Genomic DNA, 14,520 nt, shown 5'->3' with positions numbered 1-14,520 from the left:
ACCACCAGAGTGGATCAGAAGATTTACTGGAAGCTGTCTGTGGTGGTTTGTGCCTGTAACTCCAGCACTTGGGAGGCAGAAGCAGAAAGAAAAGAAACGCAAGGTCACCCTCAGCTACACAGTAAGTTTAAGGCCAGCCTGTGTTATCTGAGACTTCTGTCTCATGAAACAAAAGTGAAGACCAAAAGGATGGGGGGTGGGGGGAGGGACAGCCCAGCCCAGTGCGGAGTGTGCCACACTAAAGAATGTCCTCCCCAGCAGGTGTCCCAGCCCAGTGCGGAGTGTGCCACACTAAAGAATGTCCTCCCCAGCAGGTGTCCCAGCCCAGAGCGGAGTGTGCCACACTAAAGAATGTCCTCCCCAGCAGATGTCCCAGCACAGTGCGGAGTGTGCCACACTAAAGAATGTCCTCCCCAGCAGGTGTCCCAGCAAACACTAATTTTCCCGGATGAGGCGGAGCTGCCCTGGCTCTGCGGAACCTCAGCTACTTTCTAAGCTGTTTCCATCTTCCACAGACGCCTCTCCCCAGCCTCTGCTCCCTCACTAACAGTTAAGGGCTGCTGGCCAGGTCCCTGTAGAGGGAGCTGGAGGGACATAGACTTGCCTCTGCCAGCTCCACCCTGGTTTCTGAGGGCTGTCCTCATCCAGTGAGCCAGGAAATGGGTAACAGTGCCCTCTTTTGTATTGTTCGGTTTTGCTTTGTTTTGTTTCCCATTCTAAAGTACAATATGGATATTTTACAAAAGTAAAAACAGAAGCATAGTGAAAAGTTTTATTAGGGATTTGGATGAAAATTTAAACATAGAAATCACCTTCGCATTTGTATGCAGTAAGTTTGGAAGCACAGACCTCATGAAAGATGAAAAAAGATTGGTTAGGTCTTGTCAGTTAGCAGAGACGGTCCAGGTGCTGTTGGCAAGCACTGCGGGCTGACGTCTCCCCTCAGAGGATGACAGGCGAATTGCTCACTCTCGGTCCTGGGGCAGGCAGGACCTGTTTGTCTGGGACTTCGTCATCTGGAGGCGGCTCTTCCGGGTGGTGGGAGCCTTGACTCTGCCTTCTGAATTCAGCTCCGGGTGACCCATCTGCTTCGCCGCTAGAGGCGACAAATGCAAGCTCTGGGCCACGCTCTGCAAGCAGTTCAGGCTGAGCGGTGGGAAGACTGCTGAACCGTGACCAGAATGTGGCGTCACGCTTCCGGGGGACGCGCGCACTTCCTCAGAGTCATGCAGTTACAGTCATGATGAACACAGCTGGGAACAAGCGAAAGCGATGCTGCAATACTCCCTGGGAAGACAGAACAGCAAAAGTCCCATGTGGGTTGGACCTCTTAGATCCGGTCTGCGCATTTTCTTCCACTCAAGAGTGACCCGAGATTCTCTTTGTGACTTTGCAATGTGGAAGACCTGTAAGGATTAAAATCGTGAGACACCAATCCCCTGCAGAACTGCCCCGAAGAAGACACTGAGGAGGAAATAGGAGGCTAAGAGAGGGTAGGGAGAGTGTGGAGAGGGCATGGCTGCGTTGGCTAGGAGGAAAATCGGAAATACAAATATGGGGTAGAGAAAAGCCTTACACATGCTACTGTTCACATATCCAGAGAGAAACCAGAATATAAGGTTTTCATGTAGCATTTCATTTGTTCTGTGTTGCTGGGTCTGGAACTCAGGTCTCCAGTATCCTAGGGTTGCCAAAGTTCCCTTCCACGGAGCTTATACCCCCCAACCCCTCAGATGTAACATTTTTAATTGGCCTACCTAAAATAAGGTTCCATTAAACACACACAAAACCACGTTTCTAGTCAAGCTTCAGATGGCCCTCTCTGCAACTTGACCTGAACCACCTGGGTGAAAGGTGGACCCAGAGCTACCAGGACCAAGTGCTATCTTTTGTTCTGTGGTTTGTTTTTATTTGTTTGTAGCCCAGGCTGGTTTTGACTTTCACTGTATAGACAGGGATGGTGAAACTGTGATCCTCCTGCCTGTGCCCCACAAGTACCAGGTTTATAGATGTGTGTCACTGCTCCCACCTTTGGTGAGCTTTCTTTGATGTCATCCCCAGTAACTCAGGCTGGCCTTGAACTCCTGATCCTCAGGCCTTAGCTTCCATGGGCTGGGGGTGTCGGCATGTGACACTACGCTCAGCTCCCATGTTACCCCAGTGCAGAGAACTGGCCACTAAAGGTGGAAGATGCTGTGAGATATAAGAAGATGCAGAGCCAAGGGTCACGTGGGCGTGGTTTAGCAAAAATTCACGGGCAGAACAGCATCTTGACAAGATGCTCCCTGTACCCCAAACCAGAAGCAAGGGGTTTAAATGCTTAGACAACAGTGGTCTGCAGCTCCCTGAATGCACCTGGTCGTTCTCACTATTAATAACATGTCTCCATCAGTCAAGAAACAGCCCAGCATTGGTGGCTGGCACACCACACTTCACCGTCTAAAAGATTTCATTTGTCTTATAGGCTCTGGGATATATGCCAGGGTTGCCTGGAGCACAAGACTGCAATTATGCCCAAGATGGTTGTAATCATGCCAAATGGATCCCTACAGCAATTTTATTTGAAATACAGAATTCTAGGAGATTTCATCATACTAACTAGACTTCTACTATTTTAATCAAGGGCTTAAAATATAGTACTGTGTGTTTGAAAAGGCTTTTCCCATGTCATAATTTATTTCAAGGACATGCTCTCGGAGAAGTTGCTTGTGGTAGTCATAAAACATTGTCCTCAGGCCTCATAACCATTAATCATCTCTCTCTCTCTCTCTCTCTCTCTCTCTCTCTCTCTCTCTCTCTCTCTCTCTCTTTGTGTGTGTATGTGTGTGTATGCAGGCTGTATCTCCCCTTCTCTCTGTCTCTCTCTCTCTGTCTCTGTGTGTGTGTGTGTGTGTGTGTGTGTGTGTGTGTGTGTGTAGGCTGGAAGTACCTTTCTTGATCACATTTGGTAAAGGTGGTGTTGGTGGTCATATAGAGTCCTTCCCTGGCATGGAAAAGGAATTGAACTTACAGAGAAGACAGAAAACCAAGATGCGAAGAAAGAAAAAAATAACAGCTTTAAACCTTCAGGATGGGAGGGGCCCTAAGGCTAGGAGTCCTAAATCACTCTGACTTGGGTGTTCTAATAGACCCCTGAGTACTCCCCTTCCCCCTATTAGTCCTGTTTAGAAACCCACCTCTGATCAGATGTGGTGGCACACCTTTAATCCCAGTGCTCAGGAGGCAGAGGCAGGCAGATCTCTGAGTTTGAAGCCAGTCTGGTTACAGAGCGAGTTCAAGGACAGCCAGGGCTACACGGAGAAACACTATCTCAAAAAAAACAAACAAACAAAAGAGAAAAGAAAAAAGAAGGAAGGAAGGAAGGAAGGAAGGAAGGAAGGAAGGAAGGAAGGAAGGAAGGAAGGAAGGAAGGAAGGAAAGAAGAAAGAAACCCACCTCTGTGCCTTCCCACCTTTGCTAAATGTCTTCCAGGGAACAGGAAGCTGCCTACTCAGAGTACCTGCTTTCACTTTCTTTGTCTATGTGTACCCCTCTAACTCTCCTTCACCTCATTTTCTTTTCATTTTTCATTGCATTCACTTGTAGGACAGAAGAGGCACATCTCTTCTTCCACCGTATGGGTCCTGGGATGGAACTCAGGTCATCAGGACTGATAATGAGCACTGAAGGGACTCTGGCCAGCTCAAGTGTGGCAAGCATGGCTCCAGCAGGCCTTGCCTTTCTCCCCCACTCCCCCTCCCTTGCTAAAAAAACAAACAAACAACAACAAAGTTAGGTTACATTCCTAAAACTAGCCACCAAGGTCTAGTCCCTTATTTGGACACTTCCTCCTCCTGAGGCTGACTACCAGGGTCCAGTTATCAAAGTATTGAAGTCCAACAATCAAAAGCTCCCTTTGGCTCACATAATTAACATGCCTAATTAAAATTAAACACCTCTCCCTAACACGGGGTTTCCCCTTGTACTTTTATAAACTGCCATTTTCTTATGGGTCACATCTGTCTCCTCCCTATCCAGAAAGTCCTTTTGCCCCCTCTGGGACAAATACCCCTGTCCCCTCTCCCTGGCTCCCTCCCCCTTCTCCCTCATCCTCTGTCTCTTGTCTTTGTCCCTTATCCCTGCCCTCTGTCCCTCTGGGGTAAATAAATCTCCTTTGTGCTGAGAACTTGTTCTTGGGGTGTCCTGAGCCAATACTTCTTTTAGGCACCCTCACCCACTCAGCCGTCTTGATGACCCACCCACCACCTTATTTTCTTTTTTAATAGTCTCTTGCAGAGCCCGGAGATCATCAGCTCAGCTTCACTGAATGGCCAGCAAATCCCAGGGGTCCTCACTTCTGTCCTCCCAGTGCTGGATTACAGGTGAACACGACTATGTTTTATGTGGGTGCTGGGGATCTAAGCTGGGGTCCTCACTGTCTCAGTGAAAGTACTTTATGACTAAGCAATTTCTTAAACCCACCATTAGCATCTTAATAGAGAGGCTGTGAATGCACAAGAGATTCTCACAAGATAGGGCCTATTGATGTTCCCTTGAAGAAGGAGGATTGGTCCAGCCAGGGATGTCCCCCACCCTACATATCATCTGGGTAGTGTATATAAGGGGTAAAAGTTACATGTGATAGTTGTAGACATCCTAGCCATTTCCCTTTGTGAGTGTGTCTGTATGGTATGTGTGTAAGTGTGTATATGTATGTGTGTGAGTGTGTGTATATGTGTACATGGTTGTGTGTGTCTATGTATGTATGTCTGTGTGTGTGTGTGGTGTGTGTGTGTATGGCTGTATGTGTGTGTATGCGTGTATATGGTTGTATGAGTGTGTGTATGGTGTATATAATGTGTGTATATGTGTGTGTATATGGTTGTATGAGTGTGTGTGGTGTGAGTATGTGTGTGTGTATGGTTGTGTGTGTATGTGTGTATATAGTTGTATAACTGTGTGTACGGATGTGTATATATATATATATGTGTGTGTGTATATATATATATATATGGAGTATGTATATATGTATGGGGGTGTATGTGTATATGATTGTATGAGTGTGTTCGTGTGTGTATGTGTGTATGTGTATGGTTGTGTGTGTATGTGTGTATATGGTTGTATGAGTGTGTGTGTGTGTGTGTGTGTGTGTGTGTGTGTGTGTGTGTAGGCAGGAGGACGAGGGAACTTGCATGGTGCAGCTTCAGAGAGTTGCTGCTGTGCTGAGATGAGACTTCTCCGAGATGCGGTTGTGTTGGAGTCATCCACACTCCTGCAACCCTCACCGTGCCCTGTAAATAAGCCTGATAAACTCTTTGGTTCACTAAGCTGGACTTGAGAAGAATCATTTACTGATCTGTTGTTGGTGCCTCATCTAGAGTAGATGCTTGTACATATCCTCCAAGAAAAAGTTAGTACAGTAATCTTTCTTCCTCCTCATCTTCTTCCCCTGCCCTTCGAAACAGGGCTTCACTCTGTTGCCCTGAATGTCCTGGAACTTGCTTTGTAGGCCAGGATGGCTTCAGACTCACTGAGATCTACCTGTCTCTGCCTCCTGAGTGCTGGGATTAAAGGTGTATGCCACCACCACCCAACCCTCCTCATCTTCTTTAAAAGTATTTTATGGTGGTTATACTGGTTAGTTATTCTCAGCATTACACAAACTAGATTTGCCTGGGAAGAGGGAACCTCAGTTGGGAAATTGCCTCTATCAGATCGATCTCTGGGCATGTCTGTGAGGGCATTTTCTTGGTTAATGATTAATGAAGGGCCCAGTTCACTGTGTAAAATGCCACCCTTGGGCAGGTGATCTTGAATTGTATAATAAAGCAAGCTGAGAGCCAGGTATAGTGGGTGCATACCTTTAATCCCAGCACTCCTGAGGCAGAGGCAGGCTCATCTCTGAGTTCAAGGCCAGCCCCTGCTCTACATAGGGGACTCCAGGCCAGCCATGGCTACATAGCAAGACCTTGTCTCATAAAAAAAAAAAAGTCCACAGCAACTTTACTCATGAGAGCCCAAACTGGAGGGAGCCAAGTGTCTGTCAGCAGGGGATGTAAACACGTTGTGGTATGCTTGCAACAGTGCTACTCAGCAAGTGAAAGCTCAAACTACTGAAGACAGAGTGGTGGCTCAGTGGTTATGAGCACTTACTGCTCTGACAGAAGACCAGCGTTCAGTTCCCAGTGCCCACATGATGTCTTACAATGGTCCACAAAAGTTCCAGGGGATTCAATTCCTTCTGTCCTCCTCTGGTACCAGATACATACTTAGTACACACCCATACATGCCGGCAAAACACTCATACACATAAAATAAAAATAAATCAATCTTTAAAATAAAAGAACAGACTATTGATGCATAGAGCTACATGGGCAAGTTGCAAATATATTATAGAAGGAAGTCTTCCCCACAAGTGTGTGCTGCTGGTCTTATGTGAACTACTGGGATCAAATCAGCGGGAAAACCCAGAGCAGCTTATGTTTCCATGGATAGAGTGACTAGAATGGCATGGGTGTTCTGGGCTGCTAGAACGTTCTGTGCATCTGCAAAGGATCTTGGGTAACATAGTTATGTGTATTTGCAAGAACTCAACAGATGTGCAGTTACAATTAGTGCTTTATTGCCAATTTAATATTAAAATAAAAAACTACAAGAAAAATTTCTTTTGGAGACAGGGTCACAGTATGTAGCCCTGGCTGGACTGAAACTCATATGTAGATCAGATTGGCTTCAAATCACAGAGATCTTCAGCCTCTGCCTCCAGAACGCTGGGATTAAAGGTGTGCGTAACCATGTGCAGCATACAAGCAAATATTCTATAATGGTGTACATGCTCAAGTATTCAGGGTAAAGCTGTAGGCATCCGTATTTTTTTTTTTTTTTTTTTTTTTTGGTTTTTCGAGACAGGGTTTCTCTGTGTAGTTTTGCGCCTTTCCTGGAACTCACTTGGTAGCCCAGGCTGGCCTCGAACTCACAGAGATCCGCCTGCCTCTGCCTCCCGAGTGCTGGGATTAAAGGCGTGCGCCACCACCGCCCGGCGGCATCCGTATTTTAATGCTGTAACAATCTACCCTAAATGTATCACAGACAGCAGGTGGTTTGGAGTCTGCCACTGTCTGGGCAGGTAAAGGTTTGACAGATGAGGGTCTCCGTAGGCCCAGCCCTTCCTCTCCTCTTCGGGGGCAGCATCGGTCTGCAAGACTGCAAAGATTCAGGGTCCTTAGGCCTTCTCAGCAGCACTCAGCAAAGCCTTCTGCATGGTGCCTATGGTGCCTATCCTTTTCTCCAAGAACAGGAGTGAACATGAGTGTCCTGAGGAAATACTAGGAGCCTAGAAACTTCCATCCAGTCAAAGATCCCTGTCACATGAGGCCTGGTCAAAAATTGTGAATGATGTCAGCTCTGATATCCGCACTGATTTCCAGTTCCCAAAATTTCTCCAGGCTTGTGGGCCTGAATCCTGACTTGGAGGAACCCAAGCAATGGGTGACTCCAGTTGCCAGTCACAGAAAGTTGAAGTGTGTGGCCCTGGACAACCAACTGAGGGTACTCTAACCACTAGACCCCAGAGACACAGGATCTCAGCCCAGAGACAACCCCGGTGGACTGCTGGAACCCTTATAGACACAGGAATCAGAAGGCAGGTGAATATGACCAGAAAGAACACAGGTTGCCGGGGGCACATCAGACAGATCTGTTATGCCGCAATGCACGACCACAAAGCATGCATGTTTACCATGAGTCTCAGGGCTGTGCAGCTCACGCTCCTGCCAAATTGTGTTTTCATGCCTCAGGGGAAAACCCTATTATTAGCAGTCACTCCATCCTTCTCTGGTCCTAGAATCCACTACAGGTTCATCTATATCACAGAGACTATACTAAGCATATATTGCTTATTTGAAGCACAAATTCATCTAGACTTCCATGTTTTTATTTATTAAAGCTGGCCACCTCTATGTAAGTGTCCAGGGACCTCATTTGGGAAGGTGACCTGAGCCTGGGACTATCTGCCCATGAAATGTCTTCTCTTATAGTGTCACCTCTCACTTACAAATTTCCAAGAAAACAGCCTCAAGAAAGCAGGCAGCACCTGAGTCCATCCTAGGCTGTATGACTGCTCTGAACGTCCTAGATATAGCTCTCCACAGAAAGTCCAGGTCCAGACACAGTGCTAGATAGGCAGTCAGTGAGTGTGATTTTCAGGTTTAGTAGGACCTAAAGATTTTTTATGAATATATCATTGCCTGAACTTCTGTTCCTCTACTTCTAGTTCTTTTTATATATTTAAGAGTAAAGTTCAATGTGGTGGTGCATGCTTAAATCTCAGCACTCTAGAAGTGGAGGCAAGGAGAACCAAGAGTTGAAAGTCGTCTTTGGCTACTTAGTGAGCTTAAAGCCAGCCTGGGCTACATGAGACTCTATCTCAATGTTCCCTTGTTCACACACATACACACACACACACACACACACACACACACACACACACACACACACACACGCAGAGCAGTTCTATTTTTATTTCTTTTGTTGTTTGAGACAGGCATGGTGCCACAGCGGGCCCACTAGCTTCTGGCAGCACAGCCACCTTCCTTCCTTCTGCTGATGGAACAACTTCAACAATCCCAGTAACATAATCCAGGTCCTAAGCACCAGGACTAGCTTCCTGTACTCACACCCACACAGCCACTCCTTGCCCTCATCCTCTGACCTGCGGGCAGCTTCCCTGTGTTTTAGTTGCCCGTGTCTTTATCATCTCAAGAGATACCAAATGGAAATATCTATCCTTGCTGAAACCATTGGAGCCAGATGCAGTATGGTAACCACGTATTCCCAGCATTCTGAGGCTGAGGCAGGAAGAACATTTTGAAACTAGCCTGGGCAGCAAAACAGACCCTCACTTCACAAAATACAATATATTACCATTCTGGAACCTAAAATAATTTTAAAAATTTTCTGTATCAGTATTTATTTTAGACTAGTAGAATTCCCACATAGTCCATGTTTCCCACTGTGAACACCCTCGGTAACGTGGTGCTTTGTGGGCTTGTTCTGTTTCATTGCTGTACATTAACCGTGGGTTTCATGATGCCATTTTCACAGCGTGGTGCATCCGTTATCCCTGTGAGGCCAGTATTGGGACATGGAAGTCCCACTTCAGGCACTGGTGCTGCAGTTCAATGTTACAGTACTTTCCTGGAGTGTTCAATACCCTAGGTTCAGTTCCCAGCACTGTATAAAAACCAGTATGGAGGCACCCTTATAATCTAGTACTTAAGAGGTGAAGGCAAGAGCATCAAAATTTTAAGGTCACCCTTGGCTACATAGCAAGCTGGAGGCCAGCCTGGGGAACATGAGATTGTCTCAAAAAAAAAAAAAAGAAATCACACCTCAATCCCTTCTTATTTCCTCAAAGTTACTCAGGCTGTCTCTTCTGTCCGGGATCCCATGCATCATTTACAGTCTGTCTCCTTAGGCTTCTCCTTGCTGAGAGTAACTCAGATTTTTTTCTTTTCCTTCGTATACCAGGCTGGCTGGGAACTCACGATGTAGCCCAGGTTGGCCTGCAGCTATCCTCCTGCCTCAGGCTCTCAAATGCTGAGAAGACAGGTCAGCATGCCTGACTAGAGACTTCTTTTCTCTGTGACAGTCTCTGGGTGGTTAGGAGCACGGGACAGGTAAGTTGCAAACTGTTGCTCTGCCAGCATTTGTCACATGTTTTTCCTTATGATGACAAGACAGGGGCTTGGGGACAGGAAACTCAACCAGATGAAGGGCCTGTGATGGCTTAAATAGAAACTGCCCCCCATAGTCTGTGGCATTTGGATGGTTGGTCCCCAGCACTGTTTGAGAAGGTTAGCAGCCGTGGCCTTGTCACTGGAGGTGGGCTTTGAGGTTTCAAAGCCTCTCAGCATTCCCAGTTAGCGCTCTCTACTTCCTGCTTGCAGTTTAAGATGTGAACCCTTAGCTTGCTGCCCAGTCACCATGCCTGCCTGCTACTGTGCTTCCTGCCATGACGGTGATGGACGCTTCATTGTTGTTTTTATTTGTTTTCTGTTGTTTTGTTTTTGTTTTTTGCTGTTTTTTTTGTTTTGTTTTGTTTTCTGGGTAACCCTGGCTGTCCTGGAACTCACTCTGTAGACCAGGCTGGCCTCAAACTCACAGAAATTGCCTGCCTCTGCCTCTCGAGTTCTGGGATTAAAAGCATGGGCCACCACTTTGCAGCTTGGTGATAGACTCTTATCCCTCTGATATCTTAAGCCCAAATAAAGCCTTTCTTCTATCAATTGCCATAGCAGGACGTTCTATTCTATCATAGCAGTAGAAGAGTAATATAATGCCCCTCTTGTCATGTTGTCTCAGGGCCTTGTTATCACCGTATCTCACCATTACACTACTCGGTTGTTATCCTCTCTTTTCACGCTGTGTCCTGTGGAAAAGGGTCACTGTATTTGGATGGGAGTGTGCTACTTTGCTTTCCATTGCTATGATATAACACTCTGACCAAAAGCAATTTGGGGAGGAAAGGGTTTATTTGGTTTACATTTCTAGGTCACAGCCCATCATTTAGGGAAATCAGGGCAGGAACATAGAGCAACACTGTTTGCTGGTTCAATCACTCCCAGGCTTATGCTAGTTTCTTTCTTTCTTTCTCTCTCTGTTTTTTTACCTCCTTCCCCACCTCCCCGGAGCTGAGGACCAAACCCAGGCCTTGAGCTTGCTAGGCAAGCGCTCTACCACTGAGCTAAATCCCCAAGCCCTCTTTTTTTTTTTTTTTTTTTTTTTTTTAAGATTTACTTATTTATTATGTATACAGTGTTCTGTCTGCACACCAGAAGAGGGCACCAGAGCTCATTATAAATGGTGTGTTTGCTGGGAATTGAACTCAAGACCTCTGGAGGTGCTCTTAACCTCTGAGCCATCTCTCCAGCCCCCTTATACAGATGGTTTCTTATACAGCCCAGGACTACCTGCCTAAGGATGGTGCCGCCCACAATGGACTAGGTCCTCCTGCAATAACAATCAAGACAATCCTCCACAGACATGCCCACAGGCCAATGTGAACTATGGAATTCCTCATAGAGATTTTCCTCCCAGATAACTCTAGGCTGTGTCAAGTAGACAAAGCTGACTAGGACAGGGGAGTGAGGCTCCTCTTCCTGAATCTACTATACGGAATGTTCTACTTGGGACATTCTTTCCCCCAGTTACGTATTCAGTCATTCTTCATTTACATGTGTGAGAACCCACGTGGACTTGCTTATATTTGGCCCATAGCCCAGCATTATGTCACTGATTTTACTGTTTAGAATCTAGATCACTCCAGCGTCAGCCATTAGGAACACCTTCCGCTGTGTCTCTGGTCTAATCCCACGGTGGAGGGTCGCTTGTTTTGCTGATGCTTTTTTCACTTCCTGAGTGTATTAATCTGCTTGAGTTGCCATAACTAAGCACCACAAAGTAGTTTAAAGAACAGACACTCCTTTCTTCAGTTCTGGAGCTGGACATCTGCAGTCAGGATGCCTGCAGGGCTGGTTCACCTGAGGCTTCTCTCTTAAGCCTGCAGATGTTCCCTTCTCCCCATGACTTCACCTGGCTTTCTCTGTGTGCTCCAGGAGTCTCTTCCTCTTACATGGGAACCATCCATGAGACGAGGGACCCATCCCCCATGATCCCATTTAACTGTAATTACCTCATTAAAGAATTTGGCTCCAAACACAATCACATTGGAGCTTCAGTATATGATTGGAGGGGAACACAATTTGGTCCATAACAGTAGCTCTAAAAGATACTCCAGGAACATGGATGTTTCCTGAGGCTAGTCCATCATCCTCTGTGTCTCCAGGTGCTGTGGGTTCTTTATTAAAAAATGATGTTAGAAGCCAGGATCTGGGTGATATCTGTGTTCCCTGCAGTGTCTTTGCTGCTTCTACCAAAAGTAGAAACATACGTGTGCTGCACTCTGCACATACATATGTGTAATGTATGTATCCACGACCAGCCATATTAGGAAGGAGCTCAACTGATGTCTCCAATCCTAATTTACCTGGATTATTCAAGCCCAGTCTCTGGTTGTTCTGTGATAGAACTCTCACCGCACACTGAGACACCTAGCCTTGCTACCTGGCCTCCGTCTACCTTGCTCTGTGGTTCCAAGAGCTTGGACAGACGCTTCAGAATCCTTTGCCAATCAACTTTACCAAACAGAGATAAGCATCTATGTGCAGTTCTTTCTGCCTTTCGTCTTTCAGAGTTCACTCGCTTCTAAAATTACCGAGGTCAGCGCCAAGCCCTCTCCAGCAATGCCATCTGCTGTATTTGTGATACAGTCACAGTCCTCCTCACATCTGAATTCCATCCTGGGACTCCCCACCTCCTAAATGACTAAATTCACATACATTAAGGTAGAGTTTCAGGTGTCTACAATTACAAAATAGTTCAACTGTCTTGAAAATCCCTTGTGCTCTACCTATCATCCCTTCTTCCTCCCCTCCCAGCCCAACTCCTTGATTTTCCCAGAGTATCTGCCTAGCCTTTTTGAATGGCTTCTTCCACTTAGTCTGAGCACTGTGACTCATCCCTGTTTCCACATGCCTGGGCAACATATTCCTTCTTTCTGTAATTGAATGTATGTAATGGTTTATTTATTGCTATCATTTGAATATGACTCCTCTTTCACAGGCATGCACTGGGGCATATGGTAGCCAGCTGAGGACTTTGGAACTGTGACTGGACCCTGAGAGCTCTGACCTCATTGTGAATTAATCCCTCGATGGAGTCATAATATGATGACATTATTGAGGTGGTAAAAAGTAGAAGATGGGGCCTGGTCTAAGGAAGTAAGTCATCCTGGAAAGACAGTCTTGTGCCCTGCTTCCTCTCCTATCTGTGTCTGCTTCAGTCCACCATGAGGTAAAGCTACTTGGTTCTACTACGCCCCACCCTCGTGAAGGTCTGCCTTACCTCAGGCCCAGACAACAGGTGGCTAAGGGACTGTGCGCTAAAACCTTTGAGACTGTGAACCAAAGTGAATCACCCCTTAATTCGGTTTTCCTTGGCTATCGCACTTACCTATTCACCTACTGAAGGAAGTCTTGCTTGTTCAGTTTGGGACAAGTATGAGGAAAGATGCTACAAATCTTTCCCTCTTACTCCCACCAAGATGTGCAGAGGCAGAAGCTTGCGCTCATTCAAGATCCGGCTTCTCGCATAACCCACAGCACAACCTTTGCAGAGGAAGCATTGCCGCTGAAGGTGTAGTAGATGCTTACCACTTTACAAGAGGTGCTGAAGGCTACCCTCATCCATGATGGACTAGTCTGTGGAAGCTGGAGTGACTGCCAAAACCTCCGATGAGAGCCAAGGCCCTCTCTGTGTGCTGGTATCCAATTGTGAGGAGCCTCTGTACGTCAAGGGCCTCAAGGTGGAGGCCCTTTGAGCCGAGCACCAAGCAACCTAATTAAGGTTGATAACAATAAGAAACTAGGGGAGATTCATTAGCCTCCGTAAAACTGATCGTGAGGGGAACCACACCAAGTGGTTGATGGCAGTTGTGCAGTAGTTAAGGACTGTGGCCTCAGGCCAGCATGTCACCAAAGAATACTTCAAATAAAAGAAATAAACAAAATTTGGCTCATTTTAAAAAATGCTACAAATATTCATATGAACTTTTTTTTAAATTAAATATCTATTTATTTATTATGTATACAGTGTTCTGTCTGCATACATTCCCGCAGCCAGAAGAGGGCACCAGATCTCATATAGATGGCTGTGAGCCACTAGGTGGTGGCTGGAAATTGAACCTCTGGAAGAATAGCCAGTACTCTTAACCTCTGAGCCATCTTTTCAGCCCCTTACATGAACTTTTTTTTTTTTTTTTTTTTTCTTCGAGACAGGGTTTCTCTATGTAGCTTTGCGCCTTTCCTGGAACTCACTTGGTAGCCCAGGCTGGCCTCGAACTCACAGAGATCCACCTGCCTCTGCCTCCCGAGAGCTGGGATTAAAGGCGTGTGCCACCTTTTTTATGAGAAACAAAAGTGAAAGCCACACCTATAATCCCAGTACTTTGGAAAATGAAGTTGTAAATTCAAAGCCAGCACTTCATAGTGAGTTCAAGGCTTGAACTATATAGCGAGACCTTTTCTCAAACACAAAAAAGAAAATAAAGAGCAAAAGGTTTGTGTTGAGGCTAGTTTTCTTTTTTTTTTTTTTTTTTTTTTTTTTTGGTTTTTTGAGACAGGGTTTCTCTGTGTAGCTTTGCGCCTTTCCTTTGCGCCTTTCCTGGAACTCACTTGGTAGCCCAGGCTGGCCTCGAACTCACAAAGATCCGCCTGGCTCTGCCTCCCGAGTGCTGGGATTAAAGGCGTGCGCCACCACCGCCCGGCTAGTTTTCTTTTTTTAAATAAATTTTAATATTATTATGTGTATGTGTGTGTGTGATTTATGTGAGTACACATGCCCATGACCCATGCAGGAGACCACCTTACATAGGTTCCAGGGATGGAACTCAAGTTGCCAGGCTTACACAGCAAACATCTTTGC

General features: G+C 46.1%; 1 long non-coding RNA gene across 2 annotated transcripts; it reads left to right on the top strand.

The window, feature by feature from the left end:
* The first annotated feature begins 902 nt into the window (after positions 1 to 902).
* On the top strand, positions 903 to 14,160 carry LOC121831548 (uncharacterized). 2 transcript variants are annotated; one of them, XR_006075075.2, is made up of 5 exons: positions 903 to 1,493; positions 4,266 to 4,361; positions 9,508 to 9,656; positions 12,231 to 12,383; positions 12,661 to 14,160. It is a non-coding gene; the product is annotated as an uncharacterized LOC121831548 (long non-coding RNA). The 2 variants fall into 2 exon arrangements; XR_006075074.2 differs by lacking the exon at positions 9,508 to 9,656.
* Positions 14,161 to 14,520: the final 360 nt, after the last annotated feature.

Source organism: Peromyscus maniculatus, chromosome 8 (genome assembly GCF_049852395.1).
Source record: "Peromyscus maniculatus bairdii isolate BWxNUB_F1_BW_parent chromosome 8, HU_Pman_BW_mat_3.1, whole genome shotgun sequence".
Taxonomy (NCBI): domain Eukaryota; kingdom Metazoa; phylum Chordata; class Mammalia; order Rodentia; family Cricetidae; genus Peromyscus; species Peromyscus maniculatus.
Note: the sequence above shows the minus strand (reverse complement) of the source record. Positions and strands in the feature narration are given on the sequence as shown.